We start from the raw sequence: 16,786 nt of genomic DNA on the forward strand, positions 1-16,786 counted from the left end.
TTAGTTTAAATAGATATTTTCTACAAATTATATGCCTCCTTTTTTCCTTTGCTTTTCTTTTTCTTAAACAATAGCTTAGTTCTGCCTTACAGTGTGCACCAGCTCAGTTGGGTGGAGCTAGAAGAAATAGTTTAAATGTCAAAAAGATTTGTGCTACAAATAACAGCTAACAAAAGCGGTTCAACATTAAGATAAATGTATAGTCTCTCAGATATCAAGATGCACTTTAGATCCCAAATTTGGCAAATTGAAAAATAGTGGTTTCCCTTTGAATGATGCAGAGCTCTCCTGATTTGACTCCGAGCTCAAATTCAAATTTTATTTGAATCACTGAGTTTCCTAACTTTTCCAGTATAAATTAATGGAATGTGGAAAATGTTATGTTGTTTTAAGTTCAGAATAAAACCTGGCTTTGAGCAGTGTTGTCCAAATCCAAATGTTAGGTTTGTGCTAAGCTTGAAACAAAACCATGTCATTTCTAGCATTCCAGGTGCTCTATTTGACAAAAAATTCTGTTGCTTTCTTCATTAAACTCTGTTGTTCAGTGAACACTTTGCATGTTCCTGTTGATGTTGAATTTTCTCACTACATGCTAAATGCAAATACTGTGATGCTTTTCCTTTGCTACCAAACTGCCCAGTACAAAAGTATGCGCTATGCATACACATTAAATAGAAAAGCCCATACAATAGCAATAAAAGTATATATTTTGGTTTTATGTTACTATATTGTTCAAGGACTGCATTAAAATAAATCTATAACTGTGTTTCTCATTGCTGGGCTTCTGTCACTGCATGCCTTGCAGAGAGCAAAAAAAAGCATTCTTAAATTGTTCTGTTGTTTGCAATGGGATTCAAAGTGATTTTTAAATAATCTTTGGCCAATTTTCTGTAGGTTAGGTGGTGAGCAGGAGTAAGGATATATATTTAGCTGAAAAATGAAGGCACAAAGGCCTTGTTTCAGGCAGCAGAATGCTTGGAGCAGCCTGAGTTTGGCTCCATCTTAAATATGGAACATTCAAGGCACTCTATGTTTAGTTTCATCAGAACAGAGGCAATTTGGAATGTTCAAAATGTTGCTGTTTTCTTCCTTGAAACAATTTTTTATTTTGTTTCATGTCATGCATACCCTTGGAAATCAATATTAGAACATTTCAAGTCTGCTGCTCTTGGATCATTTTGTTACACATTTTCAAATACTGTGAATATGGGTTTGAAGGATTTATGTGTACTCATTGATCTTGATTATTTCAACACAACTTTTTTTATACCACTGTAAAAGTCTAGTATTGTAGAATGAATGATTCCATATGTAAGTCATTACAGTACTATTTTAAACATCTCAACATGATGAACTTTGGAAGGAAGGGAAATGCTGTGGAACCACTCAATTTATTAGATTTCCCTTATGTTAATCTGCTTACATTCAGATACTTCAATTAAACTTTTCAGTTCTACTAAAACTAGTTGGATCACAAGCACCATGCACAAGCAAGATGCACAACTGCATGTGAATAGAAGGCTTACTGATTTGCTCTCCAGTATTTGTGCTGCTTCTCCCCACCCCCTCCGCAAAACCAGGAGCCATTTCAAAGGAGCTTTAGAAGCAGAGAGTTGCGGATAAGGAAAATCAATGACTCTCCTCATGGAAGCAGGACAATTTTCTATTCATTCAGCAAGATTTTCAGCATGTATTGCTTAATTAATCTTTAAGGCATTCATTTCATAAAATACCATATCCCTTCAAGCTATATTATTGATTGTGTTACAATGTGACTACAGCAAAAATGAGTGTTTCTAATACTGTAGCTGCCTTACACATTTTCTTGTGTTTGCTTTGCCTGAACAGTATAAGCAGCTTTCAGAAAGGAGTATGCATGAAATATATTTTGTTTTGTTCAAAATGAAAATTCTAAAACCTAAATAGGATACAATGGGAATACAGCTGTGCTGCCATCATTGAAAAATCTGGTTGGTTTAGGGTCTGCTATCAAAATAGCCTCACCCCTGCTTTTCAACAGAGGAAACCATTTTTATCAGTTTCTTCAAATAAACTCCCTGAGTTTCTCAGCCAACAGATTAGCTGTTCTCTTTGTCCTGTAATCCTTTTATCATTTTTTTCAGTTAGATATACCTGTGAGGTTTTCTTACTAAAATAATGGATCTTATCTGGCCAATTTTCCTGTAGACAGTGACATTCCACTTATGCAATAAACATGTAGTGGGCAGCCACTGGCCCTTTAAATCACAAATGAGCTGATGCCCCCAGCAGGAGTCACCTGACCCCTGAGAACCAATAAAGGAAAAGAAGAGAGTTATGTCAGGTTTCTGGGTAGGAAGAATTTTGGGGTTTTGAGAGAGTTGGCTGGAGTCCTGGAGAAGGGACCTCAGGCAAGTTTGGAAATTGAGTTGTTTGGCTGCAGCTAGAATTGTGTTAGGGTTTTTGTGTTTTATCTCTTTTCAACTATGTGTTGGGTGTGTAGAACCTTATCTTCTTTTGGCAGCTTTCGTAAAGTTGATTTTTGTTTAAATCCTGGAGTTGACCGGTTGCCTTCTAAGACCCGCCTCAGCTTGGCTGAACTACAGACTCCCAAAAGTTTTGTTTGGTTTCCCTTCCTGTAGTTCAGCCCAGACCCAGGGTGGGGAAAGGATTTCCCCTTCAACCCTCTCCTGGTTCCCAGAGGGCTGGGGTGGAAGGGAGAAACTGGTTCATAACCAAGGGGTGGTGGCTGCAGCAGAGGGACCTAATTTCCAGTCGCTGTTCACCCCTAGGCACAGGTCACCTCAGCACCAAAGTACCTCAGAAGGATGGGCTGTTCCCATCCTGGGGGCACCTTCCTTATAATATGTCATACTTTGGGGGGGGGGCGGTGAAGATGCAAAAAATAAAATTGCCAATGCTGCTTCATTGGATGATTTAACATTAACTATAGAGAGTGCACAAAACACCTATACTCAACAAACTAGCCCAAACACAGAAGTTGCATTTTTAGTGCTTTCTGAAGCTTAACATCAGGACACACGAGTATGCACAGAGTACACATGCACACAAAGTGAATAAACTCTGCACCGGTAGTCTTCGTATTTACATAACTTGAGCATGATTAGCAACCCTTATGTGTGAACTGCAATAACATTATTTGCACTACTTGCTTGTGCTATCAAAGAACCAGTACACTGATGCAACTTACCAGTATATTCACCCAAACTCTTTCTGATAGCAAAGAGTTTTTGTAAAAACTAGGAAGTATGAGATGTGAGTAGTTTTCTGTTTCAGCACATGCTTAACTGCTTCATTTCTTTTAATGTTCCCCTGCTTAAAGTAAAGCAATAGCTGCAAGGACATGACTGATCACAGGGGCTGTACTGGACAGCCTGGGAAAAGTTTGAAAAAAGCATCCAGTCACAAGCCAAAAAACAACAGTCCCGATCACAGTACTCAGAACAACTGGAATACTCAATACAACTGAAAACAGCCAATGTTTGTCTCATGCTTGGAACAAAACAGCAAAAACCTTGAACTCTCAAAATACATTTTATTTCTTGCTCCAAACATTCAAAATGGGTCAAGGTGAGAATATTTCAAAGTTGAAATGCTTTGCCCATTTCTACTTTCCAAATTCTCACTTTAGAATTCTCCACTATATGCATGAATGCAGGTTTCAGTTTGCTCAGCTTTGCAAAGCCAGAAGACGTCTATATAGTATTCTTCATCCAAATAAATCTTGGAGGATTTGCAAATTCCGAAATTAAAATTACTACATTCTCCAAATTTTCCTGGCATTAGTAGAAAGTAGAGGGTTTTTTTTTTCCCCTCCAGATTCAACTATTTCACAAGAACTAAATACAGGAACCAGTTGAGAAGGTTCTTGTTAGGGAACACTGAAGGCTACAGTGTGGATCCTAAATGTTTGCTCCCTTTGTAAAGGTCTCTACTCATAGACAGTTGCATTCACAGGAGGTGTTTCTCTTTTAAGCTGTGTCAGGGTTTTGTTCTGTTTTTTAATACTCCCACATTTTCTTTGGCAGACTATGAAAAACTAATTTACTGCACCTGAAGCAGTATTTCCTGAAGATTCATCTAACCTCCCCATAATGGCTTCATCTTTCTCATGGAAATTCCAATCTGTCTCCTAGCTAGTTCTACACTTTCTAAAAACATACCTGAAGTTGTGGTATTTTCACTGCCCGAACTTGTTCTGACACTTTTATTTCATTATTAAAGCCTATGCATAGTAGTTTAGATCCTCTGAGTTTCCAAAGAGCAATGGCTTTGTATCATGAGAGCACAATGTTGCTTTTTAGACTTTCTACCATATGGAAGCCATTTATCCATGTAACTAGGAGAATATTTAAATAATCCAACCACAGCATTCACTGGCTGATCATGAAACAGCTTTCTGATGGAATCAGTACCCTGTAGTCAGCTCATTTTATTTTCTACCATCAATGTGAATGTTGCTTTTAGCAAGTAGGCTTGTACAAAGAGACCCTCCTCAAAACACTGAGGCTGCAGTGGCCTCTGGAAGATTTGGTGTGCCTGCTTTCAGGGCTTCCCCAGGTTGTTTGCAAGTGTGTGCATGAATGAATATTGATCTGCTCACCTTTCAGCAGATCTTGGGGAGTTTCCTAGCAATATGGTGAACAGTCCTTTCATAAACCTGGTTAGCTTCCAGAATAGGGAAACTACTAGATTGTTAACAGCACACTACCCTTGTAAGTTCTTCCTGACTACAAATCCTGGAAGGTCCTTGGTAAATCAGGAAATGAAGCAACAAAAGGATGTTTGGACTGCTTCTGGTCGACAGCAAAAAAGTGAATACAATCAGGAACAGATCTATTCTTTGGCAATAAGGACAATGAAACACCAATATTTCTCCATCTGTGTGGCATCAGTGGAATGCCATCCAGAAAACTTGTTGAAGGTGACCCTCATCCTATTGAGGCAGTGTGAGTTGACAGATCTTCCTTTGAATGAATAGTTTAATAAGTTATTTTGCTGAGAAAGCAAAAGAATATTTGCTTGGTATTAAACACAACATGGTAGAATCAAAGGGGATAATTGGGCTGTTCCGTGCTTCCTGAGATTCCTTCAATTTTGAAGACCCTGAGAATGTGAACAGAGCTTTTGTAGATTGAGTTCTGCCACTTGTGGGCCAGCCAAGGTGCGGAAGTAGATTCAGCAGGTTGTAAAGCCTTACAACCTGTTAGAGCTAAAACATCCATTTCAGTCTGAAACTATTGAAAGTGGAATAGTTTTATCTATTTATCCTAAAAGTCCTCAAGGATGGGCTAACTAATACAGTATTTCAGGGGGAGAGAAGTGGATCATGGATACTATCACTGAAAAGTCCTTAGCCATTTTCCATTGAGACAAGTATTGTTTGATGGGGAAACATAAAACAAGGCTTTCAAAGATGGTCACACTTTGTAGGCAGGCTCATAAGAGAGAAGTCTTTCAGAGATACACTAAATCTTTTAGTAGCACCCAATTCTTTTTCCTAAGGAGAGCATCATATTAGATTTTTGTAGGATGGCCCTGAAATACTTTGCACTGAAGTTGTTACCTAATCAGGTAATGAAACGTCTGCAAGAAAACAACCAAACTCAGAGAACCCCATGGACTCCTCACTTTGACAGCAGCCCCTCCAAACGTTGATGGTGAATTGTAAATGTAGTTGTCAGGAGAAGAAATTAATTAAGTGCATGGAAAATAATAAGTTTAAATAATATTTAAATGAAATTAAATATATGCTCTAGCCTCACCCCCTTTTTATCTTTGTCCTGCCTACTTTTTGGATTGTGCTCCTTAGGATACACCTCAGAGGACAAGTGTGACTGGCTTATGGCCAGAGAAGAGATCCGCATCCATGCTTTATTCTCAATCATTTGTTATTAACAGTTTAGGATTTTTCAATGGGGGAATACTACTCTCTCCATAGGTCTCTTGTCCTGTATTACATATCAACAATGGCATGAGAAGGAAACCTCCTTAGATGATCCAGCTGGATTCATTCTTTGGTATGTATTTCAAAGGTTCTTGGACTGTATACACAATACACAATAATCAAGTGTAAACTTTGAGAAGTAGCTTTCTTGTCATATGTGATGATATGTCAGTTCTAGTATATGTAAGAATTTAAAAATTCCAATTCATGAGCTGAACTAGGAAGGGCTAGAAGAACTAAAACTATCATATTTGATGAATATCACTATGGATCTTACAATTCAGCAAAAGAAAATTATGACTTTCTGCTATTTCAAAAAATATCCTAAGTACTAACAGTACATAGAATATAGTTCTATAAGTACAAATACTAGGTAGCCAAAAGGCACCATCTGTGCTTTAGAAGGAAGTTGAAAGTAAGACTAGATTTTCCCCCCTCCCAAATAATTTGCCTTTAAAATAAAAGAGTTCTCATTTTTTTTCATTGAGGATAGGGCAATGCAATAGATAGGTTTTGGTTTTTGTTTATAATCCTCCTTGGAGGGGTTGGTTGCTTTAATTAAGATTATGGTTAAAATCTTGAATAGGAACACTCCAAACTACATTTCCTTGTGTGTCCTACTTGCATTGCTGATACAATAACATTACATTTTATGTCTAGCTGTAGCATATAATTTACAATGAAAATGTTTTTTGTCCCATAATTAATGTCCAGAATTTCTCCAAAGAGGAGTACACACAAAGGGAGATCCCAGCACTGTAATCCAGATGTCTCCTGCCTACTAGATGCTTGTGTCTCTTCTAAAAACCAGGATTTTGCTTCTTCCTTGTTTACTGGTTGCTCTGGGATGCTCTATTTATTTTCTGCCATGTGAATGCTATAATAAGATGAAGATGTACTGCCATTGTTCAAGTGTCAACTAAATTACAGTTTCCTTCAATGTACTGACTCATTGGAAGTAATAGGAAACAGAGGCTCTCCCCTTTGAAAAGTCAACATGAAAAATGGCATGAAGGAGGGGGTTTGATAGACAGATAATTGAAAGCCAAATTCATTTGGGACATGACTCTATGAAATACTATAGGCTTCTTTAAAACCAGTTAAGATGAGGGATACCAAACAGCAGGGGAGTTTTGCATATAAATACACAGGCAGTGCTCATTAGCATCATGAAGAGGACTAATAGGGAAAAGAATCAAAAGGTTAATATATATATTTTTTCTACCACATTGTTTCCTCCATTGCTTGGCTCATCTGGAGTAACAACGTTGCATTTAGTAATGGTAATGACTGGAACTAATTTATATTTTATGAATTCAAAATAAAATTCAATCTCATGTTCATATGCTGCTATAATTAACTTTGTATTTATACTACTGGGAGGGGGAATCATTTTTCTGAACCAACTTAAGAACACAGCAGGAGGATGTTACCCCAAGCTTTCTTTTGCATCTTCTTCCACAGGAATCCCATTTTCCACTGGATGAAGCTACAGTCCTGCTTTCCTAAGTTACTCATTAATGGTGTTAGCTGCCTTGATCCTGTACGGGAAACAGAAATGTTCTAAAGCAATTGTTCTAATAGAGCTTTGCTCATTTCATTTCGGGGGTGTCTTAGAACAATTGTTTTAAATCAGGGTTAAAGAACATTGATCCTCCATATGTTGTTAAACTACAATACTCAGCAGCTTCAGTAGCAGAAATAGGGAAGAAATGCTGGGGGCTGTATTTTGCAATTTCTGAAAGGCCATAGAGCGTCCATCCCTGTTTCAACTGTTTGTTTCTCAATTGTTCTTAGTTAAAACAAATAAGTTGCTAATTTGGGCTTATTTTAATATGGTTGCTGAAAAACAATAGTTGGCTATGTTTGCACAACAGACTAAGGTACAGAGTGATTTACAAGCTATAGTGCCCAGGTTCACATATGACACAAAGCCAACATTAAGTAAACCACACTATGATGTAAACCCATCAGTATCTTGTACATTTTGCATCAGGATGGATCCTTCTATTTTTGTTCTTCCACATACGGACTTCTTCTATTTTTCCTTCAAGTAGAAATTGTTTGCAGTTGTGCCTTCAGGATCTCATCTTTCAGGATCTCCTCTCTTAACAGATATTTTTCTCCAATGGATTTCATACCATTTGATCTGGCCTACTTTCCATCTTCAACATTTTCCAAAACCAAGTATACAAAACTGACTCTTCTGTATTCTTCCTCTCTTTGATATCATGAACTCAATGATAAGAGTTCATAATATCAAGATTCTAGTCACCTTTATTTCTTGAAATGATTCCTCCATGTTGGTAAGGATTAGATCCAGAGTAATAGACCTCCTTGTTCCTTCTCCCATCTTCTGACAAATGAAATTGCCAATAAAAGATACAAGAATTTGTTGGACCTCTGATTCTTGGCAGAGTTAGATTTTCAGCCAAGACTACTGAAATCCTCCATTGTCACTATCATAAGCTTCTTGACAGTTTGCTCACCTGTTATAGTAATGTCTTGTCTCTATTTTTTAATTTATTCAGGCAGCCTTTAATAAACTCCCCTGATAGTATTGTTTCTCCTTTTATTCTTACCCAAACACTTTCAACAGGATTTTCATGCTCCATCTCATTAACATCTGTGCAGGCACATGCTTTATGTACAGTGCAACATCCCCTCTTTCTGTTAAGTCTGTTCCTTTTGAATAAATTGTAGTCTTCCAAGGCTATGTTCCAATTGTGTGTCATCCCACCAAAATCAGTGATGCTTATGATATCATATTTGTCCTTCTGTGTTAGGATTTCCAACTCTCCCTGTTTCCTTCCCATGTTTCTTCCAGCTCAGTCTGCTATCCAGAGGCTAGTAGATTGATGGGTAATATCAAGACCCCCTACCTTTCTTCAAATAGAGGGTTGTCTGTTGTAAAGTATGCACAACCCATTGACTTCCTATCTGCCCAACTGCTTTATGCAGGAAATTACTCCCTTAATTTTTAAGACCCTAATAATACTGTACACAATTTATGTCACTGACCCTCATATATATATATTTTTTTAATTTGGTCAGCAACAGCTTAGTGTTTAGTACATAAGCAATTTAGACTTTTATTCACAAAATAGTTTTATAATCCTGTTAATTAGTTTTAATATTTAGATTCCTAAGTAACTTACTATCTGTATAGCATTTTAGTTATGCTATTTACTTCTGTTGATTTTAGAAAATGTCTAAACTGTTTAATCTGTACTTTCTAGCACCTTATAATAATTGCATAACATGCTGCTCAGTGACCATAATAAACTTAACTAACTACTGTATAACTAACCCTTTAGCTTGTTGTTTTTTTGTTTTTTTCCCTTGCCTTTTTTTGGAAAACCACTTGAGGATACACTTGCTTGTATATCTTGTCAGGTTTTAAATATCATTATTATTATTATTTTCCAAAGGCTGAAGCATCGTTTAAATATTGTGTTTAACTGGTATGATGGTCACTGAGACTTGTGGAGTTGCAGAGACAGGATTAGAATAGTAGATGGTATAATACCAGTATAGTAAAGTATTTTTTATTTTACAGAGGTGGTATAATATCACTCTAATGGAATCGTATCAGATTTTTAATAAATGGTGCCCTTTTTAAGAGGGATTACACAGAAATCAGTGCAATGAACTAGGACACTGAGAAAATAGCAGCATTTTCTGGTTTTAATTCCAGTGAATTAGAACCACAAGGAGCCCAGTTAGGTGGCACTTTCTAGTCATTTTTGACTATCACAGAAAACCAAGCTGGATATGACCTGGTTAGCATAGATATCTGGTTCAATGAAGCAAACATGACAAAATGGGCATTGCCACACCATAACACAAACTCCTGTATAATGGTATGTGGGAATGGCCTTGGGAGACAGGGCAATGGGACACAATCAAGGGAACTGTCAGATAAAAGGCAGCTTAGCCTGCAGCAGGAATATGGGCAGAGGAAGAGGCTCAGAAGAGACCATCCCTAGTTTTGGGACTGTAAAGGGGACGAGGGAAGAGAAGGCCTTTCAGACTTGCAAGATTCTGTTAATGTAACCTTACAATAAAGTAGAATTAGCTCATCTGCTCATGTTTCCTGTCTGGTCTGTCTTGTAAGGCTGACACCTTGTCATTCATATTTGTATCCCAATGTCAAATGCAAGTACATAAGTCATGCAATTTACAGGTAGTCCTTGACCTACAACCATTCAGTCAGCAACCCTTCCAAGTTATGACAGTACTGAATGAATGGTGGTTACGACCAGTCCTCAGAGTTCCAGCTGTCCCAGCATCCCCATGGTCACATGATCGCGATCTGGGTGCTTAACAACCCATTTGCACTTAACAACAGTTGCCAAGTGCCCCACAATCACATGATCACCATCACCGGCAACCTTCCCTGTTGGCTGCCCCAGAAAGTCAATGGGAAAGCTGGAAGGGAAGGTCGTAAGTCACTGGGCTAAGTCTCCCCCACCCATGCACCCTCCCCCAGCCCCTCTGCACTCACGCCACACCAGCCACTCATGCACCCCCGTGCACCATCCCTGACCCGCACCACATCCCCACACATCCTCTCTGACTTTCCCCAACCCACGCCACATCCCTCACACACCTCCACACACCCTCCCCAACCCATGTGGCGCCTCTTGCGCAGCCACTCGCTCCCTCCCCCACCTGACAGCAGCCACTTAGCTGCCTGCCAGTTTGGGACTTAAAACCTCTTGCCGGCTTCCCCACTGACTTTGGTTGTGAGAAGCCAGCAGGAAGTTGCCTTGCCTAACAACCATGGGATTCAGTTAACAATGGCAACCGGGACCAAAAGGATTGCCATCGCTAAGCAATGTGGTTGTACTTTATGATTGCATCGCTTAGCAGTGGAAATTCCGGTCCTAATGCCGTCGTAAGTCAAGGACTACCTGTATATGGTGACGTGCAACTCATGTTTCATCATTTGCCCCCTACCACCCCACTTACCTCCCTCAACAGACATTTTTGTTAGTCATGACTTGGATGAGAGATTATCAGAAAATTCCAAGGCTATAGGCTAGCTTCAGAAGTAAAAAGAACAAATCCCAAAAGAAGGTAATTACAAAGCACTTTCATACTGATGCCAAGGAAACTACATGATTGTGACCCTGAAATCATCAGGAGCCAAGCTCAATTCAAAAGAGGTTTTATTTGGAAAAACACAACAGCTATTGATACATTTTTAACAGTTGCCATTTATTGTACTGATTTGTCGATAGACAATAATTTTAGAGTGCAACTGAATTGTATGGGTCTATTTAGTTACGCTGGTGGGTACAGTCTCCATTTCCTAATAGATAATATTTTGCAAGAACTGGTCCAAGCAGGAGCCAGAATTGAGAATGCCCCAGTAGTCTGCAGTATTCCTTACATTTCTGCCCTTACATTCCTTATATGAAGACAAATCAGTGTGGCATAGTGGTTAAGGTGTTGGAGTGGTACTAGGGAGACCCAAGTTTATGTATTCTATTTAAACAACATAGAGGCTGCCTAACTCCTAGCATCTTTGGACAGTTTACAATTTAAAAAGGAAGAGCAATGCCATGAAAGAGAGAAAAACTTAGAAGCAGCCTTAAGACAGACATATAAAAAACCTACCCCGCAGGGGCTCCACCACCAACCTACCCAAAGGCTTGAAGAACAGACAGGTCTTTAATACCTTTCTGAACATCATGAAGGTGGGAGCCATCTAGGTCTCTTGGGGGATATTATTCCAGAGGGAGGAGCCATGACAGAGAAAGCCCACTCCCTGAGTGCCACTAAATTATCTACAAGCTGACTGGTAACCATCAGTGGAGTGGTGGGGACATCTGGGGACACAATGAGACATGTCCACCACTGCCCATGCTGCTGCGTTCTGAAGTTGTAGTCTGCCCTCACTTCATAGAACTTCCTTGGGGGAATTTGGGCCAGTCACTCTCTCTTAGCCCAACTTCCCTTACAGAGTTGTTACTGTAGGCAAAAAGGGAGTGCTTTGCAGGCCTCTTTGAATTCCAGTATAAAATATTTTTCAACCATGGCACCCAGTTTTTCACATCACCCTTTTATGTGATTGCATGGCAAGAACTTTCATTACCTGTCCTATATTGTCACATCAATAGCTGTTACCAGAACAACAACAACAACAACAAAATCTACTTAGATTTCCAAGTCTGAAATTCAGACATTTGAGTTCAACATTTGTAAATGCTGTAACAGACTGGCCTTGTTTGTAGTTTATTCATCAGTTTATTGTGATTAGCTATATTTCCAGTGGTAAATCTTTGGATAGCTGTTGAATAAAAACATTTGGAAGTTTTAAAGAAATGTATTCTCAAATATGAAGAAATACATTATCTGCCAAACTTAGCATTTTATTGTCAAACTTGGCTTCCAAGATTCCTGCTCTGCTGTATGAACCCAATATCCCATATATGATGATGTATGGTCTTCAAGCATGATGGCTGTTTTTAACCATCAAGTGTTATGTCATTGATAGAATGTTGTTCCTCAAATTTTTCTGTAATCATTTAAGACTGTGGCCAATGGTGTAAGTCTATGAAGTAACACAGTTGTGGGATTGGACATTGTGTTCATGTCTGTTTGTGGGGTTTCTGCCCACTAGGTGTGGCTTAGCTGGCTTCCTGTGCTAGCAAAGTATCATACCTTACACCATTATATCAGAACTTCATCTGAGTGTGGCTCAGGGTGGTTCAGTGAGCCCAGGATTCTTGACAGTGAACCACACTGATTCTCCAGGTTTTTAGGAATATTTTTTCATCTTCCTGGAGATACCATGGATTCAGTGAAAATATCTATAGCAATCCATAGGCTCTGTCATTTAGTTATGTACTGTTGTTCATTCAGAAGTAAGGCCAGTGTAATGTAATGGGATTTAGGCAGAGATAGATAACCTATTGGTGATCAAAGGTCACACTTAACATTTTATTCAGGATTAGAGAGTTCCAATAGATAAAAGAAATGGAAAGTGCCATGTTCCAAATCTGGGCCTTAAAATCAATAAAACGTCACTCCATAGATAGATCTCCTGAGGTTCAACTGAATTCAAGTGGAGTCAGTTTTGCAGATTCTCTACAATTCAAGGTGTTGGTTATCACCTTTAAAGCCCTTCATGGCACAGGACCAGGTTATCTGAGGAGCCATCTCGCCCCTGTAATATCCGCCTGCCCCACTTGGTCCAGCAAAAGGGCGTGTTGCAGACCCCACCAGTCAAGGATTTCTGGCTGGTGGGGTCTAGGAAGAGGGACTTTTCTGCCATGACCTGCACCCTGTGAAACAGCTCGCCTCTTGAGGTGCGGACTGCCCCCACTCTCCGGCCTTCCAAAAAAGTATAAAAACATGGCTATGCCAGATGGCCTGGGGCCCTGATGGGGGCTCGCATTGTTGGAATTGCTGGTGGGATGTTCGATACTGCTCCCCCAATATACACCAATTATATATTGGTTTTTTATATAAAATTGTTACTTGTTATTTTAACTGTGAATATTTATATTTTTATTGTTTTTATTGTCTTGGATTTTAATTGTAAGCCACCCAGAATCACCCTCTGGGGAAGATGGGCAGCATATAAATGTAACAATAAATAAATAAATAAATTGAAAACAACAGGAATTGCATCCCAGCCCTAACCATGTTTATGGAGAAGTTTGTCTCAGAGACTTCTGCTTTCTGCTCCTGAGTTGCAATGCCAAGGACTGAAGGAATGTAATTTTGCTCTGAATATAATTAAAGCGTTCAAATTCCATAATAAAACTCTTGCCAGTAGGATAGAACATTTGAAATCTTAAAAAAAAAAAATAATAACAAAATAAATTGCAACCAGGCATTCTTATTCTTGGGAGCAGGGGAGTGGCTGGCTTCTTGTACGCTGGGAAGGGACAACAGTGAACCAAATGGCTTCTAAGAATAGAGAAGCACATAGTGCAACAGTGACCTATAATAGACAGTATTTCCAGAGGAAATTTCAATTGTTTTATTGAAACATGGGGCCAGGATTGTCAGTGGGTGCACATATATATGAACTGGAATAATAGAAGGGGTAGGAATTGCCATCTATATTCTTCATCCCTATCCTTTGAATACACATATCCACACAAACACGCACATGTATTGTACATGCATGCACACAGAGACATATAACCACTTATTCTCAGAAATGCAGACATCTTCATATTAGGGATTTATGAAAGCCTCCCACAACCTCAAAGAGCCTCTCCAGGTTTGTAGCTCATTCACAACCTTTTATTTTTCTCAGAATGGAAGCTTTGATTTAAAATACTGCGGGGAGAAGAAAACAAATGGCAAACTATTATTTCCTGTCAAGGATGAATATTAAACCAAGATGTCTTATAAGAAGCTAAGGGAATATAGCTTTTTGGAAAGGAGCATGGAAAAACACAGCTTATGAATATAGCAAATAACTAAGTATAATCTCACTCACCCATAATAGAATATGGATCCATGTCATACATCAATTTGCCATGAAGTCTCTACTTTCTTTAGGCTGGAGAAGAGGATGCATTGCCAGACTCTCCCACTCTCCCAGCTATAATTTCCTCACCATCCATTATACCCCCAGTTACTAGAATCATAATGTAATATACAGATATTTATTAAAAGTATAGGTGGTAGAGCTGACATCTCCACATTTAGGGAAATAATGCCTCCCTTGCCAATGCTTTCAGGAAACAATATCTAAGTGACCCTGGACTGGTGGCAGTATTAAACCAAATGGACCATCAGACATGTAGCAAAGAAGGAGTTGGTAGAAAGAGCCAGGTAGAGAAGAAACAGGGAGGCTTGAATAGAGGCAGGAGGAACTAATCACAGAAGCCTTCTTTATTAGAGGCCTCATCACAGGTAATTGGATATTGATCCCAACCTGCCTCAATTAGGTAAAGGGGCTGCAACTCCTAGTTCACAATCTCAGGGACCTCAATAATTATTAACAGTGGGTGGAGGTCAAAATCAGCAGATGGAGAGTTGTGATGGAGAATTGTGGAGAAACCCCTTCCTACTGTACCCACTTGGACACTGCACACATGTTCAAAAGGGATGGGGTTTGCATGGCAACGTTGCATCTGACATCCTGCTGATTTTGATGTCTGCCTCCCTCTCCCAGCTGACGCTACTGCTAGCTATCCCAAATTTTTACATGTATTGTATATACACACACATAGTTACATATCCAACATGTTTTTATTTGGGGGAGTAAGCCACATTATGCCATGCAAAAAAAAGTATACAGAGTAGTAAGCCAAAGGAATTGAAGATAGAAGAGAACAAAAAGGAAATCAAACTAAATCTATTTTATGTCAACATCATTCTCTATACTCTTATCCCAGATTTTTAATTTTCCAGTTAAAAAAGAATCAGTCTCAAGCCCTTGAAGAGAGAGGAGGGAAAATGTTCACACTCTATTCTATCCAATCATTTTGTGCAAAAGGAAACCATTATCACTTTTTTCATATGTTTAGCTGATGAAATCACAGCTATACCTGACACTTGGCAGTGTGTAAGCAGTGCTAACTATAGAGTTAAGTGAAGAGTGACCAGGTGGGGGCTGAAGAAATTTCTTGTTTACTTAAACCAATTTTTGGCCTAAACTCCTGGAGCAGTGGGCAGTGGATTACTGCCCATAGAAAGCATTGCTTTTTTGTTTCCAAGAAAATATAAAAAAGAAATTTTCAACTAAATCATATTGCAAAAATGTTTTTGCAGTTGAGTGGCTCCATGCACAAATACCATAGTGTTTTAAAGTGGACTTCTATAGCGGGCTAGTCCCTGGGCCTATTGTCAATTTCATCTACTTCTATAATTCAAGCACTCCTTTTGAACCATCCAAAACCATGCCAGCCCAATAGCCCTCAGCATCCTTTCTGTTCCTTTATACACTGTACAACCAAAGATTCAGAATACATCTAGAGCAGTCTCAGATATGTGAGGCTACAATTCCCACAATTTCTAGCCAACATGGCTAACAATAGAGGGCTGGTCTACAAGTCAGTAATTTATTTCTGACTGTAATTCATAAGATGGAGAGAAAATATGCAAGGTCTAGAGCTTTGTAATCCCACCCTGCCTTTTTTTTGAAAAAATAACAATAACAAAACATTTTAGGTAGTCTTGAAATTTTGCCTGGTGCTTTTTAAACATTAATTCCAATTAAATAGAACACACAAAAAGCTTACATTTGCTTTTTCTCCCTCAGAGGAATATATCTCCTGATGGAAAAATAGATCTCACGCCTACTTTAGAATGTAAAACCATAATATAAGAAGATTTGTTGGTCAAAATGAAACAGTTGCTGCAGAATTGCTAACCATTTTATAAAAAGACAGGAGCCAGAGGAATAGTAAAGTAGAAGGCCAAACACATAGGTCACATCCCCACTTGCACTTAACTGTAGCACAAATATGTCCTGGTACACAGCTTTTCTTCTATTGTATTTCCATTCCATTGCCTTCTCTTTTCCCCCAAACCATGAGTAAGACAGGTCATCCATAGCTATACTAGTATTGAAGCAACATTTCCCTCTTACAGTATTCCAATACCATTCAAAGACAGCTTTGAGTTTTTTTTGTCATCCATTTTGTTCATGGGAAGTCAACTAAATGGCAATAGAGGCAAAATTGAGATTGGCCACAGATTTCATGTTGGTATAGTGTTCTGCCAACTCAAGAATGGGTGGATGGATGGATGGATGGATGGATGGATGGATGGATGGATGGACGGACGGACGGACGGACAGACAGACAGACAGACAGACAGACAGCACTATAACTGTGAAGCTAGAAAGGGTCCATAAAGTAT

This window comes from Python bivittatus, unplaced genomic scaffold (assembly GCF_059951505.1).
Source record: "Python bivittatus isolate LINGU-HERP-01145 unplaced genomic scaffold, Pbiv_v1 ctg000020_np1212, whole genome shotgun sequence".
In the NCBI taxonomy this organism is placed as follows: Eukaryota; Metazoa; Chordata; class Lepidosauria; order Squamata; family Pythonidae; genus Python; species Python bivittatus.